The sequence below is a fragment of the Pelodiscus sinensis genome, chromosome 3, assembly GCF_049634645.1.
Source record: "Pelodiscus sinensis isolate JC-2024 chromosome 3, ASM4963464v1, whole genome shotgun sequence".
In the NCBI taxonomy this organism is placed as follows: domain Eukaryota; kingdom Metazoa; phylum Chordata; order Testudines; family Trionychidae; genus Pelodiscus; species Pelodiscus sinensis.
Window position 1 is genome coordinate 165,689,383 of NC_134713.1, and position 15,158 is coordinate 165,704,540.

Genomic DNA, 15,158 nt, shown 5'->3' on the forward strand with positions numbered 1-15,158 from the left:
TGCTTGACTTCCCAGGGCTAAAACACGTTGGCCATGTCTATACTATGCAAAAGATCGATGCTGCTGCAATCGATCTTTCGAGGGTTGAATTAGCAGGTAGTGAAGACCCACTAATTTGAACTGAGAGGGTTCCCCCATCCGTGCCAATAGTCCTGCTCCTCATGAGGAGTAAGGGAAGCCGATGGGAGCATTTGCTCTTGTTGACCTTCCACTGTGTGGACAGCATGAAAACACGATTTAAGATACATCGACTCTAGCTATATAATTAACGTAGCTGGAGTTGTGTATCTCAAGTGGACCTTCTCCTTTAGACCAGAGCATTCAGATATGCAGTTCTAACAGGAGGAAGGGGAAAAAAATAATATTTCTCTGTGTCTCCACTCAGTAATGTGCCATTCAGTAAGTAAGACAATCTCCACCTAAAAAGGTCAAAATAAAGATGACAGATTCTTAGAAGCAGTACCTACAATTCACAAGCCACTCATACCTGTCATCTGCTTAAGAGAACATTTTCTCCCCCATAGCAGAGAATCTTTACAGAGCTTAGTAGCAATGTGCTGAGGATTGGTTTACCATTGCCCGTGCCTTGTGTAGTCACCCGCACATGTGTGAAGCAGGTGCAACATGCTACTTACAAGGTAGTTTTTTCCATTTACTTTTCTTTAAATGATGATTCAAGGTGCAGAGCCATGGTCAACTCAACGTGATGATTCCTTTTCTGGGGGAAGGAGAAGAAAAAGAGACTAAAAAAAAAGAGATGGCCTTAAATTAAATGCCAGGCTCTGAGACCTTTTTCATTCTGGAGGGGTCTAGCCATATCCTGGTCTAAATTATGCAGTTCATACTCATCTATAATGATAACAGAAAAAAGGCAAACTTTGTCAAGTGGTATTGTTACCTTTGGGTAGGCTTAGAATTGGGAATGAATAGGTTACCTATGTCTCCTTAGGGCATAAGACTGCATGGAGCAGCCACATTTATTACTGGAGTGCAAGTAATGTGACCCACACGTAGATCCCTCGCGCCAGGTATTTTGAATGTAAACATATTGAATTTATTCACACTGTGTAAACACTCTTCATTCAGATAGGTCTTTCTTTTTAGTACACATTATTATTCACTCCTTAGATAGTGCCTTACAAGCTGAACCCTCAAATATAAAGTTTTTCCAAATATTACTTTATGGAAACATAGAAGCCACTGTACATGATTTTTTTTCTGCTGCTGCACTTCTGTATTTTGTTATATTGCTGGCTTGTTTTGCTTGTTACCTTTCTATATTTAATCAGACCGTGTCAATTTAACAACATTCAGTATCTTATTTTTCTTTAAACGGACTGATTTTATTTCTCTGCAGCAGGTTAAATGAAAAGCAAATTACCGGAAAAGTGACTTCTGAAGCCAATTTTAACTTCACAGTTTCTTATATAGTTCCATGGCTAGTATTTATTATAAGAGCCAACTAATCTGCTGAAGGCTACATATTAAAAAAACAACAATAAATAAACGAGCAGACTTGGCATAGCGTTGTCTTAAGTTTTCACACTGAGGCTTTTGTGCCATGCATCTGAATTGCCTACAATGTCTTCTGAAGGTAAAGTTGCAGTGCCATCTGCTGGTGCAACATAGGATCTATCCCCAGGGCTTTCAGAGCCAATAGCAACAGCAACAAACCTCTTAGCAGTTCCCACTGCAAATTTCTAGACTGAATGAAAAGGGACTAATAAACCTTGTAACTAAGAATACTTATATTTAGCTCTGTGTCTAATACGGTGTGTCAGTGTATATAATAATATACACCTAGGAGATCTTTTTGTACTTGACTTACATGCTTATTTATTGTGTTAACACCCCACTGTGATTTGGTTTTGTAAAATGGAGGTCGGATAAGCAACACAGCAGTAGCACTCTCGTTCTCTACTTGCTATTTTGCACAAATTTACTTTTCATAGATAAATGAGTAGTTACAGCCATGTCTCATAATCTTACAATTACGTATATTACCCAGTTTCTCGGTAAATAGTATAGAAATGAATCAGTCCTTACACAGGACACAATCTTGACCTACTAGAAAAAAAAAGGTTGCCTAGTTATTCCCAGGTGCCAACATGCTAATGAGGTTTCTTTTAGAGAGATCATTAGAAAACTATCTATCTAACTGTCTGTCTGTCTATTTAAACAAGAAAAAATGGCATTACCTATTCTTTTTATCTACTGATGAAGACCATCCTTTTTGGTGATGTAATAACAGCTAATGACACTTGAAAATGTATAAACATGTAACAAGATTAATAGGTTTAAAACATTCAGCATCTCTACCTCTCAAGTATGCTAGAATGGTACTTAGTAACATTGGAGGAGCGCCAGTGGTAGCACAGTGGTAGCCTGACATTTTCATATAGTCTTAGAATGATAGGAGCTACTGATAGAAAAAAGGCCTTACAGCAGCTTTACAAATGTGTGACTCCATTAACTTCAGTGAAGTGACTCCCATCGTGAGGGAGACTCAGTCCAATATTTCTTCTAATCCAACCATAAAGGGCAGGACTGTTCTTTATAGAATATTTCGGGGTATGGAGGAAGACAGGAATTGCAACACTGAATCAGACCTGAGATCAGTCTTCTACAGTATGCTGTCTCCAACAGTGGCCAGAACATGGCGCTTTAAAGGAAGGGGCCAGAACACTGCACTAGGTAGATGTGAGATATTGTCTGGTCTCAATGGGTCCATCTACACTGAAATAAATGACCTATGGTACAGCCACGGCTGTCTTAGGACGACTGACTCAGGCTCACGGGGCTTGGGCTAAAGGGCAATAAAATTGCCATGTTGACATTTGGTCTTGGACTGCAGCCTGGGCTCGACCCCTGCAAGGGGAAGTATCTCAGACCTTGGGCTCCAGCTTGAGCCTGAATGTCTCTGCTAAGAGCTCTGAGTCATGGATTATGGACATACCCCCATAGTCAGAGACTAGTTTGAACCCTGAATCATGTGATTTAATATCCCTTCCATAAATCGTTATAATTCATTATAACAACTCTGCATCTTTCTGAGCTCCTTAGAAATGTCCAATCCCTTTTTGACTCTTGCTAAGAGTTAAGCTTTTGAGTTCTAGTTTCCTTAACTTACTTTTAAGAGTCTAAGAAAACACCAGTTAAGGTCACTTAGAGCCACCCACTTCACTAGCTTCCCAACAAAGTTATTCACCATTTCCTCCCTGTTGCTCATTAGAGTGCCTGATCCTCGTCCTGTCACCCAGTTTCCATCCAATGGGTGATGGCTGACATTGCACAATGTGCTCTTAAAAGCAGAAACAGATGCTGTTCATGTATATTTCATTGAGAGTACATATTATGTAAACCCAGGCAATGACTGACACAGCTTTTGGAGTTCTTTGTCCATTGATTCATGACGTGCCCTACATTTTGCCACTGTCCTCCCAGCATGCTTGAGCACAATGATCTCATTTGTTCAGGATAAAACAGCTGCTGCTGAAATGCGGCAAGTGTGACAACTGTTAAAATATTTCACATTATCTGTGCAAGTCACATGTTTCCTGTTTCCAAATGAATTGGCACAGTACCCCTGACTTTAATTATTTAAACAATTGCTTACCTGCTTAACAGATTAGGTGATAGATTTTGCTTGAGCATATTCTGATTATCTTGTCAGATCCTGTAAGCCAGAAACATTTCTGCAGCCATTCATAAATGACAGCAGCCCAGTTCTCAGACTCATTAGGTTGGCTCTGTTATCAGAGGATTGGCCCCATTCTTCTATCAGTCTGATCAGATCTCTATGGCACTTGGCAGAAGCTGCAGCTGGAAATTTTGGATTTCTCTTTGATTGCTAAGTAGGTCAATCAGATAATATTGTACTTAAGATGCCATCAGAGCAGGTATGAAGGCAAGGAGAGGCTTACTGCAATTTTATTTATTTGACTTTTCTAAAAAACCAAACAGCTGTGCAACTGAGGTTTCCAGAAGTGTTAGGATCTTAGATACTTCAAACAATTTCTTTCTTTCTTTGAAGCATATTCTTATCATAATTCCAGTCTCACTGCCTATGGAGTTACATTATAACACCTTATTTTCATAAAGTCTCCTTTTAGGGCTGAATTTTTTTCATGACCTGCTTGGTCTTGGTCTAGGAGTGATTTTTTTTTTATGGTGAGTCTGAGGGAAATCCTTCCAGCTATTACAGAATTATGGGACAGTAGGAAGGAAACTCAAACCCAGATATTTTTCAGTTTACTAATCTGAAATGAAAACTTTTTCCTGCTAAAAAATGGATGAACAAACCACTTTGGTTTGGCCATAGAAAAAGTGCATTATGAGAATATGAGTCTTGTTGATATGACTCACATTTTGGTTTGTTCCCAAATAAAGGTAAGGGGACTCCCAACAGTATGGATTGGTGATGTTTCCATAGCAGTTTCTACCAGTCAGTGCATGGGGTTTGCTTTCAAAACTATGGCTACAACAAGATCAGCATGGATCTCAGGAGATTTGCTTTAGACCAGTCTGAAGGTTCTGTGCCTCTGTATTGCCTCCCATCTTACCTTGCCCATCTCTGCATAGGATCAAGGGAGGACACAATGTAGTGGTGCAATACTGAATGAATAAATACTAACAGGATTAGTGTGAACATATACCCCAAATTCCCTGGCATGTTGAAGGGCCACTAAATGAAAAGCAATCATCTTCCTTGACACTGGAGGGCTGAACTGGTACAGCCATACCAACTGTTGGCAATGAGATGGTGAATCAGGACTAATCTCAAGGGGTATGTCTACACTGCCACTCTAGTTTGAACTAGGGTGGCTAATGTAGGCATTTGAACTTGCAAATGAAGCCTAGGATTTAAATATCCCGGGCTTCATTTGCATGTTCCCGGGCAGGCGCCATTTTTAAATGCCCGTAGTTCGAACTACCTGCCCACGGCTACACACGGCATGGACTAGGTAGTTCGAATTAAAGCTCCTAATTCAAACTACCATTAAACCTCCTTGCAGGAGGAATAATGGTAGTTCGAATTAGGAGCTTTAATTCTAACTTGGGTGGCAGTGTAGACATACCCGTATACTTACAGTGATGCTGTAAGGGCTTTAGAAATGAAACCAGTAAAACTATTGTAGATTCCAATTTACAGCAGCAACTATAAACTGTAGGGAAAGAATAAGCAGTATGATGCACTGGGTAGGATATTGGGCAGGGATTCAGAAGACCTAGTTTCTGTTTTGATTCCTGCTACTATCTGACTACACAACTTTGGGGAAGTCACTTTGGCCTGGTCTACACAAGGACTTTACATTGAATTTAGCCACCTACGGTTGATTTTCTAAGCAATGCATCCACACTACCAAGCCTGTCGCAGCGACCTTAAGGGCTGCTGAAGTTGATTTCTGTACTCTTGCTTTTCATGAGGAGTAACGCTATTCCCAACTTAACACGATCGAATGTATGGTACTGTAAACACAGCATTGGCCAAAAGTCAATGCTATTGGCTGCCAGGAGCCCTCCCACACTGTCCCACTCTGACCAGTCTGGCCATCACTTGTGCCTCTACTGCTCTCCTGGTGAGCACAAAAAGCCCGGGGGAAATCACAATGGCATTTCCCATGTGGCCAGCATTGAGAGCCCAGTCCGAGCGAGCAGCACACCACAGCACACATGGGGTATGTCTACACTACAGCGCTAATTCGAACTAACTTAGTTAATTCGAACTAAGCTAATTCGAATTAGCGCATCTAGACCTAAAAACTAGTTTGAATTAGCGTTTTGCTAATTTGAACTAGCATGTCCACATTAAGTGGACCCTGAACCGGGCTTAAGGATGGCCGGAAGCAGTGCCGGCAGGGCATCAGAGGAGGACTTAAAGCGTGGAGCTGCTGCCTCAGGCTAGCCGAGGGCTGTGCTTAAAGGGACCCGACTCCCACCCCGGACAGACAGTTCTCAGGGGTTCCCCACTTGCAAAGCAGTCCTGGTTTGGAGTGCCCTGAGTACCCACACTGGGCACATCACAGCACTCGGCCATCAGCCCGGCTGCACTTGCCACAGGCTGCCATCCGGGGGGGTCAATCAGGGGGCTGCAGGAGAGCTTCCACCCCAAGGTGCCCGCAGAACCACCCCAGTCCTCCCCATTGGGGGCTCATACCCCATTCCTCCCTCACCCCCTTCCACTTACCCCTCCCTAACCCCCCTTCCTGATGTACAAAATAAAGGACACGTGTGTTCAAAAATAGAAGCTCCCTTTATTGAACAAAACTGGGGGAGGGGAAGAGAGAGGCTGGGAGAGGGGAGGGCAACTAAAATGATTAGGGGTTTGGAAGAGGTCCCATATGAAGAGAGGCTAAAGAGACTGGGACTTCTCAGCTTAGAAAAGAGGAGACTGTGGGGGGATATGATAGAGGTCTATAAAAGCACGAGTGGTGTGGAGAGGGTGCATAAAGAAAAGTTCTTCATTAGTTCCCATAATAGAAGGACTAGAGGACACCAAATGAAATGAATGGGTAGCAGGCTTCAAACTAATATCAGAAAGTTCTTCTTCACAAAGCAAATAGTCAACCTGTGGAACTCCTTGCTGCAGGAGGCTGTGAAGGCTAGAACTAGAACAGAGTTTAAAGGGAAGTGAATCAAGTCATGGAGGTTGGGTCCATGGAGTGGTATTACCCAGGGGGTAGAAATGGTGTTTGTGGAAGGCTGGAGATGGATGGCACGAGACAAATGGCTTGGTCATTGTTTCGGTCCATCCCCTCCAGGGTCCCTAGTGTTGGCCACTGTCGGCAGACAGGCTATTGGGCTAGATGGACCTTTGGTCTGACCCAGTACGGCCATTCTAAGCTCAGGGCTCAGGGTCTGGGGTGTCACTGGACCACCTTGATTTTCATGCAAACCAGCTCCTGGGTGGCCAGGCTGGCAGCTCTCCTGCCCTATACGGCCACTTTCCTGTGTCTAGTGCGGAGGTCGTGGATGAGGTCCACGATCTCCGCACTAGACCAGGTGGGCGCCCACCTCTTGCGGACCTGTGCAGGCTCCCGGGAGCCGCCAGCCTGGTCCCGGGAAGAGGCGGAAGGCTGGGTGGCAGCAGGTGGCTGGCTCAAGCCGTGCCAGGTGCAGGGTCTGCTGGCTGGGTGCTGGCAGACTTGCACCTGGCACAAGCAGTGTAGCCAGCCCGTGCCCCTTTATAGAGTCCGGGGCCGGGAGGGGGGCAGAAGAGTTTCCCTGGTGTTGGCCAGAGTGGCCACCAGGGAAAGCTGGGGAGGGCTAGCCTCCCACTAGTTCGAATTAAGTGGCTACACAGCCCTTAATTCGAACTGCTTAATTCGAACTAGGCGTTAGTCCTCGTGGAATGAGGTTTACCTAGTTCGAATTAAGCGCTCCACTAGTTCGAATTAAGTTCGAAATAGCGGAGCGCTAGTGTAGCGCCTATGAAAGTTAATTCGAAATAACGTCTGTTAGTTCGAATTAACTTTGTAGTGTAGACATACCCATGGAGATGAGTTAGAACATTCCCACCAGACACTGTGACCACTTAGAATATTTCTTCTCCCATTGGTGCCAGTTCCCAGTGGTGCCAGCATGGACTGTCCAGGAGATCTTGGACCTCATCAAGGCATCGGAAGATGAAACTATCCTCTCTGAGCTCTGAACCAGCAAGAGGAATGCCAAAATATATGGCAAGATCACAAGATGCCTGGCAGTTAAAGGGTATTCCAGGGATGCTCAGCAGTGTTGTGTAAAGATCATAAGGTGAAGTAAGTGAGTGGATGCATTGGTGCAGCACCTCATCTGTGCCACTGCTATGAGCAGCTCAACACCATTCTGGGGTGGGTGACTGGCCAGCTCCCCTAGCTTCATAGTGGAGTCCAGCCAAGACATCAGCATGGAGGACAGCCCGGTGACAGAGGAGGAGGAGAGTAGCAAGTCATTAATCCCCAAGAGCCAGGATTTCATCATGAAACTGGAGCGGGTCCCCCTCTCCCAGGATATCTCCCAGTCTAGTGTTAATATCAGGGAAGGCACTTCTGGTGAGTTCACAAACACTTTCTATCTACAGGTGGGTTCAGGCAATGGAATATGAGGTGTAGTGCAGTTTCTCTCTGTCACACGGCACTGGGAGGCATGGAACAGCTTGTTCAAGTGTCTGCAAATGGAGCAGGAGTTTTGTCTGCACAGCTCCATGAAACTCCCACAGAGGAACCTTCTCACAAGGTTTTTTTGGGGGGGTCAGTCTTATGCCATCCTCTGCAGTAGAACACCTTCCCATGTCAAGCCACCAGTAAGTGGGCTGGTGTCATGGGAACACAAAGCAGTGCAGCATACGACCCAGGTTTAGGGCCACATTCAGTCAGTGATCCCCTCCCGATTACTCTGTGTGATTTGGAGAAGACTGATATCTTGTATGGCATGAAGGAGTAGGGGAATCTATTAACACTCTCTCTGCCACATGTGCCAGACACAGTGGGGAGCTGCCTCACCCCATAACCCCCTCCCACCTGCAGGCTCCTGTCCTGCCTAGGAGAGTAGCACTGTCCCAGGAAGCCATGTATGCCAGACCTAGTGTGTGCCAGACACAACAGGAAGCCACCCTCTCCTGCTCCCTGCTCCCCCACTCCACCAGCTACAGGCTCCTGGCCAGGCTGGCATTTTACCAGCCTGCCTGCCTCCAAACCCTCTAGAGCAGGATGTTATTGATGGCCTTGGCTACTTCTTTAACAACAGCCTGAAGGGTAGATTTCCCCACTGCAAACTGATTCCTAAGTGAGCGGTAGCTGTCCAGCGTGGCAAGCTTCCATAGGGTAATTGCTATGCACTTCTACATGCTCAGAGCGGGTCTCGTGTGTGTATCCTGGTGCCTCAGGGCAAGGGAAAGTCTTGCTCATTTGGAAGTTCTGCAGCTACTGCTGAGAGTCCCATGTGCGCATCACTATGTGGTTCCCATCAATCTGAGCTTGTCTCATGATGCCAGATCCTGTGTTGCACTGTGTTTAGAGGATGGACTGGGGGGTGCACTAGAATGAGTGCCAGGCCTTGCCTGAGCAGTGCCTGCATGCCATGCCAAGTTTTGTCCTTATCCTCTTCCTGACAGTGTAACATGCATATTCTCTCCAAGTACCATGCCATGAGGTGTACCATGGCACCCATGAGCGTGATGATGGTTTGCTGCAATTCAGGATCTATGCTCACAGTGCACTGGCATCTGCATTGGCAACCAGGGCACAAAAAGGCACAAACACACTGCATTCCCTTTATCTCACACGAGGGGGGAGGGACTAGAGGAGTACCTTATGGGATGCTGGTAACATGAGTCCCTAACCACTCACTACTCAGTTTTGGTCTACCAGAAGCATAGCCCAGACTGCAAAGCTACCCATGGTGCATCACTCGCTAAGTCACCAGTAGGCTCCCTAATGGGGACACAGTACTTCGGACAACAGTTGAATTCTTACCAGAAGTATTCCAAAAAAGCAACGCCGCGTCCATGGAACATGTCTGCTTTTTTGAATTTTTTTCGAAAGAACAGATGCGCTCTTTCACCATCCCTGTAAACCTCATTCTACGAGGAATAAGGGATGACTTGAAAGAGCACTTTCTTTTGCAATTTGGTGCCGTGTAGACGTGCCAAATTTCAAAAGAGCCTCTTTCAAAAGTAAATCGAAAAAAGATATGCAATTTGCGTACCGCAAATTGCGTATCTTTTTCTGATTTAACAGTGCAGTCTAGACATAGCCATAGTTTATCATTAACTTTCACTGCTGCACAGAACAAGCATTGCCAATGGTGTGGGGATCAACAGATAGTGTGACTATCCTAAAGAAAGGAAACTCAACCTTAAATGCCCACTATTTCTCCCCAGCCTCTCCATAATTTTCCTGCACTAACATTAGCCAAGAGTTTTGGCTAGTATGTTATTGTATCTTTTGCCATGCTCTTTGGTGAAGCTGATCATAGTTCTTGGACTGCTGCAATGAGCACACCAGTGCCTTATCAATGGTATGAGTTGTCCTCTCTAATAAAAATAAACTAAAGTTCTTTTATTTCCAACAATTTTCAAATTGTAATTACTGTCCAGTCTTCCTCTTCTGTCACTAAGGGCACATCTACACAATAGGGCTTAATTTGACATAAGCTACGCAAATTGAGCTATGTCAATTGCGTAGCTAATTTTGAAATAACTTCTTTCGAAATTGAGAGTGTCTACACAGTACTTATTTCAAAATAGAGCACTTTCTCCAACTTCCCTTACTCTTTGTACAGTGAGGGTTACAGAATCTGAGTAAGAAGTTCTCCAGCTTGTCAGTATTTCAACACTATTTCAAAATAACTGCCTGCTGTGCAGAGGCAGACTAAGTTATTTTGAAATAATGTTACTGTGTAGACGTACCCTAAATGAGCCTCTAGGAGGTAGAATTGTAGATTCAAAAGCAGCAGGATCAGTGGTTGTTAGGAGCTATTATTTTTCATGGATACCACTGTTCAGCTGCTATAGAAATACCAGTCAGTAGAAGAGAGGTCCAAGGAGCTACAGCAAAGTGTCCTGAGATGCCACAAAGTTTCTTTTTTACAGAGGTACTGTTTCTTTTTCTCTAAGGACAAAGTGTCAAATGATGTGTAATGCAGGTCAGACTAGATCAGTGGTCCCCAACGCGGTGCCTGTGGGTGTAATGGCGCCCGCCAGGGCATTTATATGCACCCACCTAGTGACCAGGGCCGGCCCCAACCATCCTTGCGCCCTGGGCCCTGGGCACCCGGTGCATGTGCGGTCCCTGCCCCGGGCATGTGGCGCATGTGTGGTGCTGCCCCCAGATGCACGGCACATGCCCAACCCTGTCCTGGGCGCCCGGCAGCCCCAAAAGGTTGGGGACCAATGGGCTAGATCAGGGGTCTCCAAACTTTTCAGCCCGAGGGCCGCATTAACTATCAAACAGCAGTTCGGGGGCCGACTACACACTTGAGGTCCAAATAAAAAACAATCAAAACATGGATGTTGTTTTTAATTATGTATTTAATATTATTTTATTCAGTTATTATTTAATAACACATTCATACACTACACATGAACACCTGTATTAGTGTGAATGGTGAAATTGTTTCCTGGATGCCAAAATAGCAGACATTTCTGGCTTTAGATTTGTTGTCCCTAACATCAACAGTGACCTGACATTATCATCGGACAAGTTTGTTCTCAAATTGTTCTTCACGTATTTCATTCTTGAAAATGTTTGTTCACGCAGGTATGTTGTTCCAAAGATTGAAAGGTACCTTGATGCAAAAGTTTTGACATTAGGAAAGTCTTCCTTGGGCAAAAACTGGTAAAAACCCACCAGTCCTATTTTGAACTTGTCCCTAAGGAGGTCATTTGCTTGCAACTCAATGACTTCCAGCTGCAGTTCATCTGGGCAACTGGCCACATCTGCTTCAAATGGGTTTTGAAACAATCTCACTTCTTCTGCCTTTGAATCCAAAAAGGTCTCCACGGGCCGGATGAGAGGGCCTCGCGGGCCGCATCCGGCCCCCGGGCCGTAGTTTGGAGACCCCTGGGCTAGATGATCAGAATGATCCCTATAAGCCATAGAATCTGAATTTATGCCAGTTTTTTATAAGTGAAATATCTGCACTGACTATGCACAACACACTAGAGGGAACTTAAGAAGTAATAGGAATGGAGCAAACATTTCTCACAAGCTCATGAAACACAGATGTTCTGTGTATAGAGCATTCATAAATCAACCCATATGACAAGAAGGATTTTGCCTGCTGGTTGGTATCTTTGCTTGATGTTTCTCCTCCCTCTTACAAACATCTTAGTAAAACCACAACTCCATGGAGTAACACTGCAGGTCTTAACTCGAAATAAGCTATGCAAAATGAGCTACATGAATTGCGTAGCTTGTTTCGAAATAGGGAGCATCTACACATCACTTATTTCAAAATAGAGCACTCTTCCCTCTGACCTCCCTTACTCCTTGTACAATGAGGGTTACAGGAGTCTGAGTAAGAAGTCCTCCAGCTTGACAGTATTTAGACACTATTTTGAAATAACTTCCTGCTGTGTACACACAGACTAAGTTATTTCGGAGTAGCGCTAGTTATTTTGAAATAGTGTTGCAGTGTTCCATAACTCAGATCCCTCTTTGTGAAATAGAGATAATACTTCCTTTGTCTTGTTTATTTAAATTATGTACTTTTTGTGGCAGGGAATCTCTCTTAGTAAGTATATGCATGGCATCTAGCATAATGGGGCTGTGAGCTCACCTACGACCCCTTGGTGCTACTATAAAATAATGATAATAATTAATTAATTAATGACAGCTGGATACTTTTTTTTTGCCATCTGTTGAAAAGATGCTGCAAGAGGAATAAATTCCTGTGGCTGGACTTGCTGTGCACCACACATTGAACAAATATATCCTCCTTGCTATGCTATTTGTTGTACAAGAGTAAGAACTGTACTGACCTTTTAACATGCTGCAGGTCCACCGACCTAGACTTCCTTACCATAAAAACAATCTGGAAAGGTCAAAGGAAGCCAATCATGAATAGGAAGAACCTCCTTTGTTGCTGTGAAAGTCAATCCACATCCAACAGGTGACAGGAAAATTACTTCCCGCCCTCCGCCCCCCCCCCCCCCTCCCCATTTCTCTGGAGTTTAAGTGGAATCTCTTTGAGCTAAGCCAGGAGGCTATCACACTCTAGTACAGAGTTTCTGAAAGAGGAATGCCAAGGATGTAAAATCCCTAAAAAAGGAACACCCTTATCATGTGAAGCCTTTGAAGTGACAGTAAGCATATATTTATAATTACAGGCAGTGCTGTAGAGTGTGTAAAAGGAATAAAGATGTGCACTGTGTCCTAGGGGCAGGGCAGGAGATGTGACATGCAAGCATGGAGCCTTGTTAAACTGCTCATGATGACTACAGAAACCTGAGACCAGTGCTTCCTATCACTTTTCATGTCACAATGCAATCCTTTTGTTTTCAGGAGTATGACCACAACATGTACACTATTCATCTCCCTTCCGCACACTACAAAACTCTAACTTAACTCTGCAGGTAACCTAAGCTCATTTAGACACCTGACATGGAAGCCAGAAAAAACACCCTCAGCAGTGAAGTGTTTGCAAGAGGCTTGAACACAGGTAAGCAAGCCCCTTGAGGGCATTTGGAAAGACTCAGAATTTTGCTGCCATTTGCCCTTTAGGCCTGGAATGAAACACAAGCCTGAGAAGTGCCAGAGTTCATACATTTCTCTGTAGAGATGTGGTTGTTTGATGTGTGTGAGGCATGAGTATGATCTCAGAAGGAAAATAATTTATTGAAATGCCTGGGTTTTCCTCGATTTGGGGAAAATGTGTAATTGTTTGGAGATCTACTTTGTGTCTGCAACACTTAGCCCCTTCTACAGCAAAGTACTTAAGCATGTTCCTGAATCTAAGCACATGAGTAGTCCCTTGACTTCACTGGAGGTGCAACGATTTACATGAGCTAAGAATCTGGTTTTAAGAGATTAGCGTTATACAAAATGGGCAGCCACCCTGCTTCTCTGTTAAAAGAGTGATTGTGCAAAGCACTTGTTAATGTTCTTCCAGCTGAGTACATCTCACCAGGTGACTATCAGAAAAGACATTGAAATATAATTTCTCACAGCTCTTACTACACTCTGGTGTATAAATATTACAGTGGAGTCATTAAAACATGGACATATACTCCACTTCACCACTCTACAATAACAGCGTCGCTTGTGGCAATTTACCTCTGCTTAGAATGGGTGAATATCGAGACAGATTTAACTAATATTTTAATGGTGTCCTCTGTAGATTGTTATCTCTTTGGGGAGGGAAGGCTCATTCTGGCTCTGGAGCTGTAGTTTAGACAAGTGATGTATTTCCCATCTGAATCTGACTGTTGACCTATTCCATGGGTGATGTGTCCAACTGAACTGCACAGAGAATATTGCTGAACAATCGTTGACTACGTTGCCCCTTTTCCTTATAGACTCCAAGGTCAGAAGGGACCACCTGGACCATGCAATCTGACCTGCACATTGCAGGCCACAGAACCTTACCCTCCACTCCTGCAATAGACCCCTAACCTCTGAGTGAGTTACTGAAGCCCTCAAATCATGAGTTAAAGTAATGGTCACCAACTGGTGAATCACAATCAATTGGTGGATCATGGTCTCTGGCAGTACAGGGGGGTTGTCACTAAGGCAGATTTGCTCCCTGTCTTTCCTGGACCCTCACTGCTCCTGGAAGGGCCCTTGCCTGCAAATACTGCCCCTGCAGCTCCCATTGGCTGGGAACAGGGAACTTTAGCCAATGGGAACTGAGAAGGTGGTACCAGCAGAGAGGGGCAGCGTGCAGAGTCATATGCCCCTGCCCTCTTCAGGGGTCACAGGTGCATTAGCCCCTTTTGGGAATGGCATGGGGCTGGGGCAGGTAGGAAGCCTGCCTTAGCCTTGATGAGCCCACCAACTAGGGGCTGCCTGTATTAAGTATCTCCTGGTGGTATGCTGCAGACCAGCCCCTCACCCCCTGCCCATTGCCAGCACTCATACCCCCTTCTGCACCCCAAATGACTTCTTGCTCCCCAAGCCCCAGCCCTGAGCTCTCTCCCAGAGCCAGCACTCTATGCCCCTCCTGAACTCCAATCCCCTGCCCCAGGCTCAGCCTGGAGCCCTCTTCCAAACTGACCCCATGGCCCCAGACCAAACCTGAACCTAATCCTCTACCCCTGTATGGTGAAAGTGAGTGAGGGTGGGGGAGAGCGAGCGACAGAGAGAGGGAGGGGAATGGATTGAGCAGGGTGGGGCTTCAAGGAAGGGGCAGGGTAGATTCTGTGTAGCCCTTAATTTCAAAAAATGATCTTGGAAGTAAAAAGGTCGGAAACCATTGATTTAAAGACTCCAAGTTACAGAGAATCCACCATTTACACTCATGTCAACCTTTAATAAATGATTTGCTTTAATTATCGTTTGTAAATCATAGTAAATACACTACATCATTTGTAATACACATCTTCAAATCCTCTGTTATGCTGTGTTGTTATTATTATTATTATTATTATTATAAAATAATAATAATAATAATTAATAATAATATCTATGAGGCCCAATAGAACTAGATCCTATTATGCTGTATTAACACAGAACAAGGAG

At 44.5% G+C, this 15,158-nt stretch overlaps 1 long non-coding RNA gene across 1 annotated transcript in view; it reads left to right on the top strand.

The window, feature by feature from the left end:
• Positions 1-14,770, top strand: part of LOC142828042 (uncharacterized) — a 44,671-nt gene extending 29,901 nt beyond the window's left edge. The window contains exon 3 of the long non-coding RNA XR_012902965.1: positions 13,055-14,770. This is a non-coding gene — a long non-coding RNA (uncharacterized LOC142828042). The remainder of the gene's footprint in view (positions 1-13,054) is intronic.
• Positions 14,771-15,158: the final 388 nt, after the last annotated feature.